The 14,748-nt window shown below is 46.6% G+C and overlaps 1 pseudogene; it reads right to left on the bottom strand.

Moving 5' to 3' along the window:
• Nucleotides 1-9,945: 9,945 nt before the first annotated feature.
• The window catches only part of LOC121930817, a 7,755-nt pseudogene continuing 2,952 nt past the window's right edge, over nt 9,946-14,748 (bottom strand).

The following is a 14,748-nucleotide window of genomic DNA, read 5'->3' on the forward strand; positions in this document are numbered from 1 at the left end:
GGGGCGGGCTTAGAACGCCCCGGGGAGGACGCTGAGTGGCTGAGGCGCGAGGAAAGGGGCGAGGCAAATAAGGAGATTGGAGGAGGAGGGAGAATGGAGAACGCAGGAAGGGGGCGTGGCTTCTCGCGGTGGGCGGGGCTTCAACGGTCGCGCGGCCTCTTGCGTCATCGCTGATCGCCCTCGTCGTCGCCCTGGGTGACGTCATCCACGCGCCGGGCGGGAAAAACGAAAAGCAAAGGGCTGCTACCGTTGAAGGGGAGATTCTCCCTCCGCTTAAATCAGGTGGGTCTTGGGCTCCTGTCGCGGAGGGCGCTCTGCGTATGCTCAGGAGACCTTTGGGACTCCAGAGAGTCATGGCGAATCCTGCAGCCAGGCTTAAGCACGAACCGAGACGCTGGGAGACAGGCTGCTGCTCCGCTTCAGTCGCCTCCCGTTGCGTCCTGGCTGGGTTCGCAGTGGAAGGGAAGCCCCAGAATGCTGCCCAAGAGCAGCTCCTTAAGAGGGCAGTGATGGGCGTCAAGAGGTTTGGGGAAAGGGTTCCAATAGTGCGGAGGCCAGAGGCCTTGGGAAGAGAGAGGACGCTGGAGGGACTGGCGGCAGGAGGAGCCATGCTTAGAGACCGAGTGGCCAAGAGCAGCCTCCCTGAACGAGGGCCATGAGAGCCAGGGCTTGCGCCAAATGGGCCTTAAGTGGATTTGGATCTATCCCTGCGCCTCTCTCTGCCTTGATCGCAAGGAGGGTTTGTCCTTTGAAATGCTGAGCCAGGCCATAGGCTGCCCCTCAGGGGCCTCCTGGCTGGAGCCACTGCATGGAGAGCCAATGCCTTTTGCTCCAGGCCTCAGTCATTTCTTTGGAGCTTGGTTTCCACTCAGGACTTTGGACCCTCAGCCCCTCCCGGTCCCTCTTTTGTCCCTCTGCTGCGCCAAGATGGGGGCTTAGTGAGAGAAGGCCAGGCTTTTCCGGGTCCCACAAGCGTCGCCTCTTCAGCCGGCTCCAAATGCAGGAAGAGGACGAATCCCCTTGGAGCAGCCCTGGCCCACTTTCGGGATACTCAGAATACTGGAAGCAGGAGACTAGGAGAGGGATTCACTGGAATGGCTTAAAGCAGAAGCCCAAAGCAACCCACCGCATATAGAATAACAATAATCACTAAACAACAATCAATAAAACATCACACGGCCGCAAGGAAAAAAGGACCGACGCGTCTTGAAATCCTCTCATTGTCAGGTAGTTTCAAAGCCATGAAGGAGCTGTGAGCAACGCTGTTTATTTCTCCCCAACTGGCGCATCAGATGTACTTTTGTCTCATTGGTTCACTGTTTGCTTAATCTGAACGCTTGCCTTTCAGAGCCAGCCCAAGCCTGGGTTTCCAAAGAGCCGGATGCCGTAGGCTGCCAGCACCTGTCCCTCCAACGTGAGTTTACTTCAACTTAATGCCCCGCACATGGAACTGACTTGTAAGTCCCCCCACGAGCAACTTCTTGTTTCCTCCCCTCTGAGGTACGGTGAATGACAACACTGACAAGGCGGAGAGCAAGTGGGGAGGCAAAACAATAGTTGGTGGAATGTAGTGCTAATGTGTATTCGGCATTTGGTTTAGTCTCCACTGTGGTGTATGAGATAGGATGGGGGACAGCCTTGGCTTGACAACCGTCCGTGCGAAAGGGATTTAGAGTCCCAGTAGCTAAACAGTTGCCCCTGCGCTTAGGGTGGAAAAAATGCAAGTCACCGGGCTAAAGGAGACTTATAACGTGAAAGGATGGCCCTTGGGATCTCTTTCCAACGCTGGGATATTATTTACTTTGAAAAGAGACACTGGAAAAGCAGAGGCAGACGGAGAACCAGGGACGACTGAAAATGCATGTGCCTTGGTGGGGTATTTTTTGTGTAGGCGTTGTTATAATCTTCCATCCAGGTGAAGTTTCCAAGGGGATACAGTTGAATGCATGTTGGGTGAACATTACTGCGAAAGGCATCAATGACACGCCCTGCTTCAGGAATATTTTGGATGTTTCAGCTACAGGTCTCAGGGTTATGACAGAAATACACTGAGGACGAAAGACGCCCGAAGAGAGAGGAAGGTCCATGGGCCACCAGATCCAACCCAGGCCTGCTCATGGCGGTTCTGCTCCAGCCTAAGCATCTCAGCAAGCAGCTGTCCAGCCTCTCTATGTAGACATCTAGGGAAGAAATCCCACCACCTCCTTTAGGTGAGGGTTCTATTGTCCGCTGCTTTCACACTATATCAAAGTCATCTACTGTTCATTTTGAATCCCCGCCCTCTTCTTGGAATTCAATATGAGAGACCTTGTCCTACACTTTGATTTGATTTCCCTGCATGCGGATTAAGGTTTATTCTTTCGGAGGGGCCCTTGACAATCTCTGCCAACTCTATGATTCGCGAATTCTAATGCCATCCTGTCATCTCTTAATCCTTCTATTCACCAGACTGTATCAGGCCCAACTCAATTCTACCTCGCCGTCCTCAGATGGTTTGGTTCTCGCATTCATTGCTGCTCTTCCTCTAACCTACTCCAAACTGTCTATAAGCTCTTCTTTAAACGAGACGTCCCGGATTGACCACAGAATGATGTCCTGCCAGTGCAGAATATCATGTGGACAATTCCTTTCCCTACAGTTTTTGTAAAACTAATGCTGCATAATGTCAACGTAAAACACATATTGCCTTCTTTTCTGAATCATCGCCTGCTGGCTCAGTTCAACAGGATGTCACAATAACCCCAATAAATATCCTGTTCCCCAGGTAGCACTGCTCAAGCCAAGAATTCCCTTCCTGCAGAAAAAATATGTCTATTATGTTTAATGTTTTATTATTTATTTATTTTGAAAAAGATTGAATCCAAAGTTCCTGGGGGTTTCAGCTCAAGAAACTTTTCCAAAGAAGAGATTAGGGTAGTGTGAAAAACTGGGATTTAACTAGGTAAGATCAAGATAATAGTATAAGTAAACATTGGCTGATTTGGAAGAAAAGTGTTTCACATGGCATAGCCTGCCATGCATCACAGTGATGGAACCTATGTCACAACGCCAAGGTGGCACCAGAGCCCTTTTCTGTCGATCACTCCAGCACAGGAGTTTGCCAGAGGTTGTTACTAGAAATCCAGAGGGACATGGCACCTTGCAAATAAAGAATGGGGTTTGTGGGGGGTGGCAGTTTGGGCGCGCGGACTCAATGTTCACCACCATCACGTGCTATCAGTTAAGAGGAAAGTTCAAGGAATTAAGGTAATTTGGTCCTTTGCAAAGAAAACAACAGAATGTGAGAATATTTATGACTCAGGAGAAAAACATACTACATCCAAAGTATATAAATTCATGCAGCCTATGACCCAAAAGAAACTATTACAACAAAATGTGTTTCGGTGGTATTGAACCCCGATGATTAGCGAAAACATCTAATGGAGCGATGGATAAATGATGGAAATTCATACTTGGCGGACATCTACAAAAAGCTCAAGACTATTGGAGGGGAAGCTTTTTTGTTATAAAACGATCGTGGGGAAAGACAGATGTTTAGTAGACCCTGAAGTATTTTGCTCAATAATGAATAAACACAGAAGGCGGGATGGCCTTTGTCAGGCTGCTTTTATTTAGATTTCCTGCATGGCAGAATAGAAGTTGCACTGGATCTCCTTTTGGGGTCCTCTTTCCGTGATTCGATGATGGACTAGGAAACAAGGTTTTTTTAAAAGAAAGACGGTTACATTCTATTGTATTACAGGGTACGACTTCGGAGCTAATTTAATGCAAAGAATTAAAGAAAGAAGAAAACACCAGATATTCGTGAACAATGGAAAAGGATATGGGCCCTTTCGGAATTCACTATTGAGTGAATGGTGAGGACCCACTGAGAGTTTAGAAAATGAACCAGAACCATTATGGATTACGTTAAAGAGTAAAAAAGGAGATAACATAAGTAATATGAATTGTTTATGTTTTTAATCCCTTATTTTATAATTACGTACTACTTCCGTTTTTCCTTTCTTTCTTTCTTTTCCCCCTTTCCTCGTTTTGTATTCCCGATGGAGGAGTATAATAGATGTATAGACTAAACTACTGTTTAAAGGAGTGTGAACCAAACATTGCACCAAGTGAAGGGGTTAAGGGTTTTAAATCTAGTTAGCATAGTCTTTTTCTCTTTTTTTTCTTTTTTCATTTTTTATATTGTATTTATAACTCTTCCTTCTTTTATTTGTTCTATGGCTTTTTATTTTTTATTTTTTACGTAAATATATTTTGTTATTGAATCATATGAATTTCCAATGCCTTTTGTATAAAATCATATGTACTTTTTTTCCATTATTATACTTTTTATTCTGTACTTTTATTAAGAAATAAATTTTTGTTGAAACATTAGGTTGACTCTGTTTAAGGGTCAGATTTGCAGCTCAAGAGATGCTGCCTCCTGGAGGTGCCCAAGTATTTTTGTTGATTTTTGGCCGCTCTCACAATCTGCCGTTCCCCATATACACACATGGCCCTGACCACGTCCATTTGTCACTTCCGGATAGAATAAGTGTAATATGATTTAAGTGGGTTTTTTTGTTCCTCGGAAAAGGTGTTGTGGGAAACCAAAGCTTTTTGCGAAATGCTGGACGCCAAGGCAAGTCTGCAAAGGGCTTAGGAAATTAACGTTTTTTAAAATTAAACTCCCAAATGCCGGCCAGCCTGACACTGTTTACATCCAGGAGGGACTCTAAGGTCATATAAGTCCAAAGAACAGTACCAATTTTTAGGATCGTACTGAGAAGATATGAGTTCTCATATGTCCTGAGTTGGAAGAAACCGTATGGCCATCCATCAACTCCCTTTTTGCAATGCACCAAGATAACAATCCAAGCATTCCTAACATAGGCCTAGCCACCCAGTTTGAAAACCTCCAAAGAAGGATTCTGCACGCAACCTCCTCGCGAGGGAGCATCTCCATGGTACAAACAGCTCTACTGTCATGAATCCTCCTAATTGGAGCTGGATCTCGTGTCCTGGAGCTGCATCCATTGGCTCCATTGTCATATTACTGGAGCAGACAGAAACAAGCTTCTCCCTCCTTCAAGTATTTAAACAGGGCCATCATATCAATCTTAAACCAATCTCTTTCCAGCTAAGATATGCCAAGCATGCCTAAATTCTGCTCCCATAGGGCTTCATGGTTTCCATCCTCACCATTTTATTTGCCCTCCTTGGGAACATGCTCCAGTTTGCCTCCACATCCTTTTTTTGAACTTTTTGGCCCAAACTGGACACAGTGGTTATTCAAATGGGGCCGGACCAAAGCAGAAATAGTGGACAGTACCTCTCCTTGATCTAGACACTATAACTTTTAGACTGATGCAAGCCTAAATCACATTGGACTTTTTAAAGCTGCCACAATCACACTGTGACTCTGTCAATTTTGTGGTCTATACTTGGACTCTAGATCCCTTTACACGTAGAAGTTCTCCCTAAGCCAGGTTGTTCCTTCCCCAGGCTAATATTTATATACACGTCCCTTGGCTTAACATGGGGGATCCTTCTGGACCCCCACCCCCCATGAAGCCCGAATATTCCTGCACATGCTGCAATCCCCAGTCACTGAATGGGGCTTGTGCATGCAACGTCACGGCGGTTCGTCACGGCCCCTGGGACTCCCTCGCAGTGCAGCGTATGCGCAACCCGCATAGGACATCCCGCGTATGACGAAGAGGACTGTATTCATTTTTTTGGCCCAAACGCAAGTAATCTTACATTTCTCCCTGCTGAAATTCATTTTTTGTTAGTTAGTCCAATCCATTCAGTCTTTTTGATTTTTCATCTTGTCCTACTGGAATTTAAGGTAAACTCCGCCTAATTGGTGTCTCCTCCAAAGGTGATAATCTGGCTTTCGATTCATTCTCTAAGTCCATTGATAAAGATGTTGAAATAGCGCGGGGCCAGGACAGAAACCCACTGGACAGCCCACTGGTCACTTCTCTTCAGGAGGAAATGGAGCTGCCATGGCGAGCACCCCTTTGGGTTTGGCCAGGCCAACCAATTAACAAAGCCATTGAACGTTTGTATTGGTCTAGCACATTACTGGTTTGTTTGCAAGAATGTCATGGGGAACCTTGTCAAAGGCATTACGAAATCATGATATACTATATCCACAGCATTCCTTCCTCTACCAAACGGTAATTTTAATCCGAAAAGGAGGATCAGATTAGTCTAAGCTGACTTTTTCTCAGACCATGACATTCCTTCAATACTTAACAGCTATCATATCACCTCTTAGCTGTCTGCCTCTCCAAGGCTAAACATAACCCAGCTCCCTAAAGGCAGTTCCTCATGGGCGTCATGGTGTTCCCAGACCCTTTAACCACCTTCCTTTGGAGAAGACCTCCAGTTTTCTAATCAATCTTGTATGAATTTTTTTTGCCCAAAACTGACTGGGATTAGTCCAGGTTAGGCCCAACCAACGCAGAAGAAAGGACCCTATTACTTCCCTTGATCTTGACACTGACGTGCTATTGGACGCAAAACTTTGAATCATGGTTGGTTTTTTAACTGTGTCATCTGCAAATTTGAGGAGTAATGCCCACATTCTGTCATCCAGTCATTGGATAAAGAATGTGAAATAGCACTTCAAATGAAGGGCGAAACTGTCAAAGTGAGCAATTTGGTAAGCAGCTTTTTTGGACCCTTTTAGCTGAAGCTGGTTTTTCAAAACACCTAAACAATTAAAAATGAAAGACAAAAATCCATTTTTCAGAGGCAAATTAGTTCACTCTGTGGGGCTGGGTGACAATTCATGAAGTTGGGGGTGGGTAACATGATTGTGCACTAAGGAGCAAGATTCCCTCCCCCAGCCCCTTTTCCCGTAATTATTGGGTTACTGTTCATTACCCCACTGCCAGGAGAAGTTTGGGGCAGGTGCGTTTCCAGGTTTTGACTCTCCTCTTGGTTTCTGGCCCAATGGCTGCAAATGTGCTTTGGGGGAGTGCAGCCTTACAACCATGAAATGTCCCTTTGGGAAAAGAAGTTGGCTATCTCCCGAGGGTCCATTAACAGAATGTTTTTTTCTTTCTTGCAACAACTAAATGGAGGAGCAAAGGGATTGTTAAAGTTTGGTTGCTTGGTGGAGGGAGCTTGTTGTGTTTTCAGTCAGGCCCGCATCATAGCTCTCTCCCTTTGATAAGAAATCATAGAATCATAGACTTTTGGGGTTTCATCAGCGTCATCTTGGTACTACGGTCCTGAGATTATTTGGGTCTTTCAGTTCAATTCCCAAAGGGGGATTGTCAGGAGAGGAAACTCCCTATCCCTTTCTCCATGTAAATGGTTTATACAAGTACTTGTACCATATAACCACAATCTGCTCATCCAACCACCCACCCGCAGCTAAAAGTGTCTTTGCTCATAGCAGCATACTCCAGCCCTGGTCCTCCTCTCCATTTGATGGCCTCTTCCAGCACTGTTTCTGGCCTTCGTGTTTGGTGTTGGTGTTGTGGGCGTTTTCTTCTGGAAGTGCAATTTACACCACATCCACAGTCAGCTCAAGGTTACGAAGCTGAACTGATGCAATGGGAGCATGATGGCACAGGTGGACATGTACAAACACACCACTATGCGCACATCAACAGGCCGGATTGTGCCCACTGTGGAGGCACAGTGGTGGGAATCAGCTGCATTTTAGGCATCTTGGGTCAGGTGCACAGAACGTGTTAGGCAATTAATGGTAACGCTAACGCCCCAAATGGAAGAAGTGAATAGGCAAGCCCTGGCTGAGCAGGGTCAAGTCCATTCTTTTGCTATCATAGGTCAGGGGTGACCGTTGTCACAGACTTCGGGCAGAGGGAGCAATGAACACAGGCCAAAATAACGCGGCAAGCATTAGATCACAGCACAATGTAAATAGCGACTGGCAAATTAACACGACACAGCCGCCTATACGGAATGTCCAACATAGTGCAACGTTGGACCAAAGGTCCAAGAAGCAGGGTTTGAAAAAGCCCATGGGGCAAGCTGCAAATGCACAGTGGCAAAGCAAGACGAAAGCAACGAGTCCGTGCATGCAACAAGCTACTGTGGACGTTTAATAATGCATGTGACAAATGAGGCCGGGCATGTGCAAACTCTGTGTTCCATCCCTGCGGTCCGAAGTGGCGACAACTTTCAAAAACACTGTCCCACCCAAAATAAATAAAGCGCTCTGAAAGGCATAGTGCATTCGGAACATATGTTCATCAGAAGGCACTAACATAAACCCAGCCAGGTGGGGTTGACGGGATGGCCTTGCGGTCTCTTCCAAATTCTACGATTCTATGATTCTATAAATAATCACACTTGGTCATAAGTCCTAACATGAACCCACCAGGAATGGGGTTGGACTGGATGGCCTTGCGGTCTCTCTTCTTCCAACTCTAACGATTCTATGATTCTATGAAATAAGTCCCATCTTGGGTGGGCAGGTCACTCACAGGATCCGCCTTAATAGGACAGCAGTTCTATTCCGTCCCTGACAATTGAAATACCGGTTTGGCCATTTGGCATAAGTTTGCAACATGAGTGTGGAATGGGCCCAGGGATAACTTTTATTCCCAAGCACGTTGAAACATTATATTAAGGTGAAAATGGTAATGACTGTAGGACAAGATCTAGTCAGGGGAACAGTGGAATTTATTGGGACATGCCCTAACCATGCCTGGAGTCTAGCCACTTTCCATGGGTGGCTGAGGTAAAACTTTTTCAGCCAAAAGAGCACTTTTGCCACTTGCTTGAGGAACAGGTTGAATATTTTTAAATTGTTGCACACAGCTTTGGAAAAGCGAACCCTTACAAAAAGATTAAAAATACTTTAAATATATGGTCATATTGCATGAGTGCATGCCTGTTTCTTTAAAACTGAGGGCATCCATAAGTCCCACAGTCTCGTATCTCTACTTTGAGTCATATCCTCCATTCATTTCTTGGGTGTGATAAAGAACCAAGAAGGTTAGACAGTTAAACTGACTTTCCGGCCAATCAACCTTGCCACAGGGCCAAAAGGAAAACCCCCCGTCTTGCTGGGAAATAGAGGAATTTTCCTCATGAGTGAAGATAACCAATACAATACAACACTTTTTGAAACAGAAGCCGCTGGTTTATATTGGGAAACCAGGACCTCTGGGTACCGTTAGGCCAGAAGTGCCGTCGCTTTCTATCCAAGTAAATCATCACTTGATTCACCAGACCAGTTCAACCTTAATCTAACCCTGGAAGGTTGCGGGGAGACAGGCAGGAGCACATGTGGCCCCACGGAACCATTTTTGTGCCAAAAGCCCTCCCCCCCACCATAAAATGTCTGCAAGAGAGCCTACTCTTCCCAATGCTTGCTTTTTTCATAGGCTTGTTTTTTTTTGCTCGCATGCAATAAAACAGGTCTACAAAGTAAAATGTGTCCGTCTTGTGCTCCTCAGATTGTCCCCCCAGAATCCATAAATTGGTTAAAGTTTTTTTTTTATGAACAACATAGACTGACTATCAGCTGAAAATGACCATCACCTCCAGTAGCATCAGTCCATGGGAAGAGGGTGTATAAGGCTGAAAAATGATTCCGTGACCGCTTCATAGTTTCCACACGCAAGATGAGGGGTATTGAGAAGAACTGTACACAGGGTAAGGCCTGGAAGAACACGTGGGAACCACGCTTGCTGAGAGCAATGTGAAAACAGCAGGAGGCAACAATACAGTTGATTGGCAAAGGGGGACGGGGCTTCTTTGGACCCAAAATATGCATGTAATGCATCCAGCCTGAATAGCAATAATTTTTACATTGTCCCCACATCCAACTAGGGGCGGTGACACATTCGGTGATGGTGCAAGACATAGAGCGACAACCCCCATGAGGCCTTCATTCAGTGGGACAGAAGTTTTGCTCAGGCCCCAAGATACCTTCAGTCTGCCTCGTCCAGCCTGCCCACTGGCCTGTGCTTAACACTGCCTTGGTGTCATAGTAAGCAACTCCCTGCGCAGCTGCGGCTCCTCATAGCGATACCATGCTCGTCACTGAATTCTGGTAAGAGAAGGCTATTTCCCTGCTGGCTGACTCTGTCCGAATCTGTCATAACAGCAAGAAAGAAAAAACTGAAGAGGTAAAATTAGAGCCCTGTTGCGAGTGGTAAATGCCTGTACTGCAGCCATTCCACATCAAACCACAAGGTTTGCTAGTTTCAACCAGCAAAAGGGCCCCAAGCTCGACTCAGGCCTTGCATCTATCCGGAGTCGCTAAATGGAGACCCAGACTGGTGGGGGCAAATTATCCTTACTTCTTGCTAATTTCTTTACTTGCTGTGCACCGCTATGAGCTTTGGAATGGCGGTAATAGTAAAAACAAAATAAAAAACAGTTTTTTTTTTTTTTTTTTTTTTTTTTTTTTTTTTTAGGCAAGGTCCTGAAAAGAACACTCTCAAGTGGTGGTTCCGCTTTCTCACCTTTGCTTTCTCCAAATTGAATTTGATAATCCAAAACATTTGGTCGCCAAAATCTGAGAATCCACCTCTGAATTAAGGTTAAGACCTGGAGCTTGCAAGGGCAAAAATGGGATGCAAACTAAGAAGATTCATGTGGAAGCTGAGACTACCCTCTGGAGGTAGAGCCCAAGCTTCTTGCATGAAAAGAGAACTGATTTTGATCTCTGTCCTGGGCAGCAAAGGCTAAAAAAGAGTCACTTGCTGCTGAGCAATGGAGAGCTAACAGAAAACATAAGAGACAGGTCCTGGCTTCCCTCTTTCTTCTCATCTCCATCCTTCAGATGTGTTGGGACTAGCAACGTCTATCCGCCCCAGCCAGCATCGGTTGTGGAAGGCTGGTGGGCAACCAAAGATTGTTGTGTGCATGAACCATCAAAAGCAAAGGGGATGCTATCTCGCCACCCATACAAAAGTTTTGGGTTTTAGGGTTAATTGGGGATTTTAGACTTCTGGATTGGAAGGCTCAGCCTGTAGTATTTTTAACAGGGCTATTGACCTTGGCGTTTTTTATTCTTGATAAATGTATAGCAGAGTTTGGTTTTAAGCCTTATCAGGAGAAAGGCCATTGTACAATTAAATAATTTAATCTTATGGTCCCTCAGGGAGCCTCCTCTCCAACATCACCAATGATACAGGACCTAACCCAAATGAGACTCTCTGGGGCTTGAGGAGAGCTCCAAAACCACCAAACCATTTTTAAACATAGGTTGCGTTTGGGCAGGCATAGGTACAGGCGTGTACAAGAACAAGTGTCCAATGAAGTAGAAGGAAGGAGGTTCTCCATAGGATGAATCCTTAAATAAATAATAAGAGATATAAATAAATGGTATTTATTAACCGCTTTATTTTCAACGATCAAGTGGTGTACCGCTCAGAAGCGCTGGGACGTTAACTTCTGGGACAGTTCACAGCTAGGAAGCATGATCAATGTGGCCTGCCGAATAATATGCTGAAACACATCGAGGGGTCCTTCAATCCAGTCTTCTACTTCAAACTCGGGCTTCTCATCATTGTCAGGGCATCCTGGTGTAACGGCTATTCAAATTAAGGTCCCACTGAACTCAATGCATTACTCCAAAGTAAGTCTCTATGGTACTGTAATCCCTGAATTGGCCTGGTGACATGTACCTTCTAACACCTAGAATGCGCTGCCATCTTTTTAGCCGTCAGAGAAACAAGCCTGGCACGTCCTTAGGTTTTTATGCTAAGCTTCCTCCCTCTGTTTTGCACTGAAAAATCCCAGAAATTTTCCTTTACACAAATGATCCCTTCCCAGCTGAACATAACATGAAATATTTGAAGGAGGTCATATTTAGAGGTAGCAAGCAAGCTGGTTTTCTGCTGCCTCCAGAAACAAGACCAGGAACAATGGATGCAAGCTCAAAAAGAGATTCTACCGTCAACATTAGGAAGAACTTCCTGAGAGTCAGGGGCTCGTTGTCGACCAGATGGAACCACACTCTGTCCTCAATGGAGATTGTAGTTGGAGTCCTCCTGTCTTTCGGGAGGCTGCCTTTAAGCAGAGTGGCGATAGATGGCCATTCTGCTCAAGTGGGGATGTCTTTGAATTTGGAGAGTGTCTGCATGGCAGACGAATGAACGGGCTTGGAACTGGATCAGGGCCAGTGTGGGCTCTTTTCCTTCTTCAACGCTATGATGCATGAACAGTTAAGCATTGCACTCCTTTTCCCCTACTTTGAATGCCTGAGGTGCATTTACCTTTGGGCTTTGGGGCTTCTCCCTGTCTGAATTCAAAGACCAGGGCAACCTTGGTTTCGCAGATACAAAGAGATGTGCCTACACTTTAGGTCTCTGTCGCAGAAACAAGCATGGAAAATGAGCTACAAGAACCTTTTTAGTACAGAAGAAGCACCTGAGCTCCTCTCCTAATTCCACTCCATATTCCACATTCAGCTTGAGTTTCATTCTCACTCACCTGGCCATGCACTGTGTTCCCGAGTGTCAGGAGGCCAAAAAAGCCCACGGATGGACTCTGGGTCAGTATTGCTGGGCACGAAACACCTTGGTGGACCCATCAGAGACCTCACAGAGTGAAATGCTTCCTGGTGGCCAAGATGTAGGCCCGTCATGTGGGCCCGCTGGAGTAGATCATAGAAGAGCATATAGGCGGGCGCACATCAGTTGTTGGAGTGCCGGTGTGGTCCTGGAGCATTACTTACTTTCTTTTAACAAGAAAACTTGGTACCAGACGGCAGAAATGGCACGGGCTCTGCTACAAACAAACTGCAGAATTGCATGCAGTGTTGATACAGCGCTTAGTAATTGTCATGGATGCAAGTCCTATGGAAGTTCTAGGGTTTGTAAGGTTTCGTTTGGGGCACCAGAGTTCTCTAGCCAGAGAGGAGTACTAATATCTCACAAACTACAGGGCCCCAGAAGGTTCCATAGCATTGTGGCATGGCAGTTTAAAGCTGGGTCAATTGCGGCAGTTAGTTCGGGTGCAGTGGTAGGTGCAGCCAATGGAAGGAGAAGAGGAGAGGCTGACTCAATTGGCAAAACATTTTTAGCAAAAACCCTTTTTAAATCCACAAACAGGAGGATTGTGCGCCTGAAATGAAAAAAGCAGGGTCAGGCAAACCATTCATGAGCAAAACACAGCATGTGTGAACCTTCTGGAGAACCATCTTGGTCAATAAGGAATTCGAGGGAAGTTTGTTTTCCTTCTTGCGTTGCTCCTCCTCCTTCAACCAGCCGCACACTGTTACTGTATGATTGACATTTTTTGAGTGGACAAAGTATAAACCCAATCTTGTTAAAAGCATGTTTGGGGGAGCTGGAGAGGCAGGCCTTATCAGCATTCCCCCCTTCTCTCGCCGTTGGTTTTCGCTGCGTCACAAATGCCCATAAGAGAGTTCTGGGAGGTAGCGTGGTGGTGTACCCCTTGCCTGGTTTGTGTGTAAGCAACACACAGCTACAAGTGAGATCACTAGAAGCAGAATCCCCCATGCTCGTTTTTCCCCAACTCAAGAGCTTTCCCGTTGTCGTGTGTTTACCACCAAAGGCATCGTTGGCCATGATAGCAGATGAGTCTGGGAACTGGGGGCTCTTCTCTTCCTGCACCTGGGCGGTTTCGAATTCACGTTATTTCGCACAGTAGTCCAAGTCATAACCAGCCATGCATGCGAAGTGGCCCAATGCCGAACTCACGTGAATGCGCGAGATGCCGAAACTGAATGCGTACTGGCTGGCTCCTCTTTTGTGAGAGCAGTGTTGGCCAGTGTCGCTGATAAGGGATTGGCAATATCCCTGGATTTGGGGCGTCTGGTCGATTCAGCAGTGCGAATGGGGTCCTGGGTGTGACTAACCCGTCCGTGAATTCATTCCGGCAAGAACCCCCAGATTCGTCCAAAGTTTTAAAAAACTTCCCGGTGTGGTCCTTTTCCTCTTGCCGGTTCCAAGGGAAGGGGGGGGGCGGTTCCAGCAGGCCTCCTCCTCCTCCTCCCCGGCTTGGGGAGCCAGCATGAAGCGCTGCATCCAGCAGGGAAAGGATGCGCGGGGGCCGCTGGAATCGGTGGTTCCAGCAGCACTTCCTGCCGCCTCCTCCTCGCGTCTTTGGGAGCCACATAGCATAGGCTTGCATGCTCTCAAGCCGGGAGGAGGAAGGAGGAGGGGCCGTTGGAACGGGCGGCGATCGCCGCGATTCTCAGGCGGCCACCGACGCCTGTTCCTGTCTGGGATGCAGCATAGTGCCGTGGCCTCCGCAAGCCAGGGAGGAGGAGGAGAGAAAAAGCATGCCCCATTTTTTTACTTTAGATGGGCCCATCCAGCCGCTTTTGACATGACAGCCGCTGGAACCTGCTCCTCCCCCCCCCCACACACTAACACACACACCGGCACTAGAACCGGGCATTGCTAATGTGTTGCAAGAAAGGTCATGACAAGTTAAAACCAAGCAGGAATGTAGAGAAAACAGAGAGGAATGTTAAGATGGGCCGTTGTAATCGCGATTGTTTATGTTTGCATAGCTGGCTCCCAGCTGTTCACGGGCTGTCATGACGGGACCCTCCCTTTCACCCCGGAAGCGTTTAAGGCGCAACCCATGCAGGGCACCACTGAGCATGTGCGAGGCCGGCCGATACAGAATCGGCCAATCCTCATGGTTGAGCACCGGTGTGGCTAAACATTCTGCACTGAATGCACTTCGCGCTAAGGCGTATTGGCCAATTTGAAATCCTGCCAATTCGGAGGGGTTCCCAGGTATGATGGTATTGTGCGAATAAAGTGAATTCGAACGCCCAGTCTG

The sequence above is a fragment of the Sceloporus undulatus genome, chromosome 5 (assembly GCF_019175285.1).
Source record: "Sceloporus undulatus isolate JIND9_A2432 ecotype Alabama chromosome 5, SceUnd_v1.1, whole genome shotgun sequence".
In the NCBI taxonomy this organism is placed as follows: Eukaryota; Metazoa; Chordata; class Lepidosauria; order Squamata; family Phrynosomatidae; genus Sceloporus; species Sceloporus undulatus.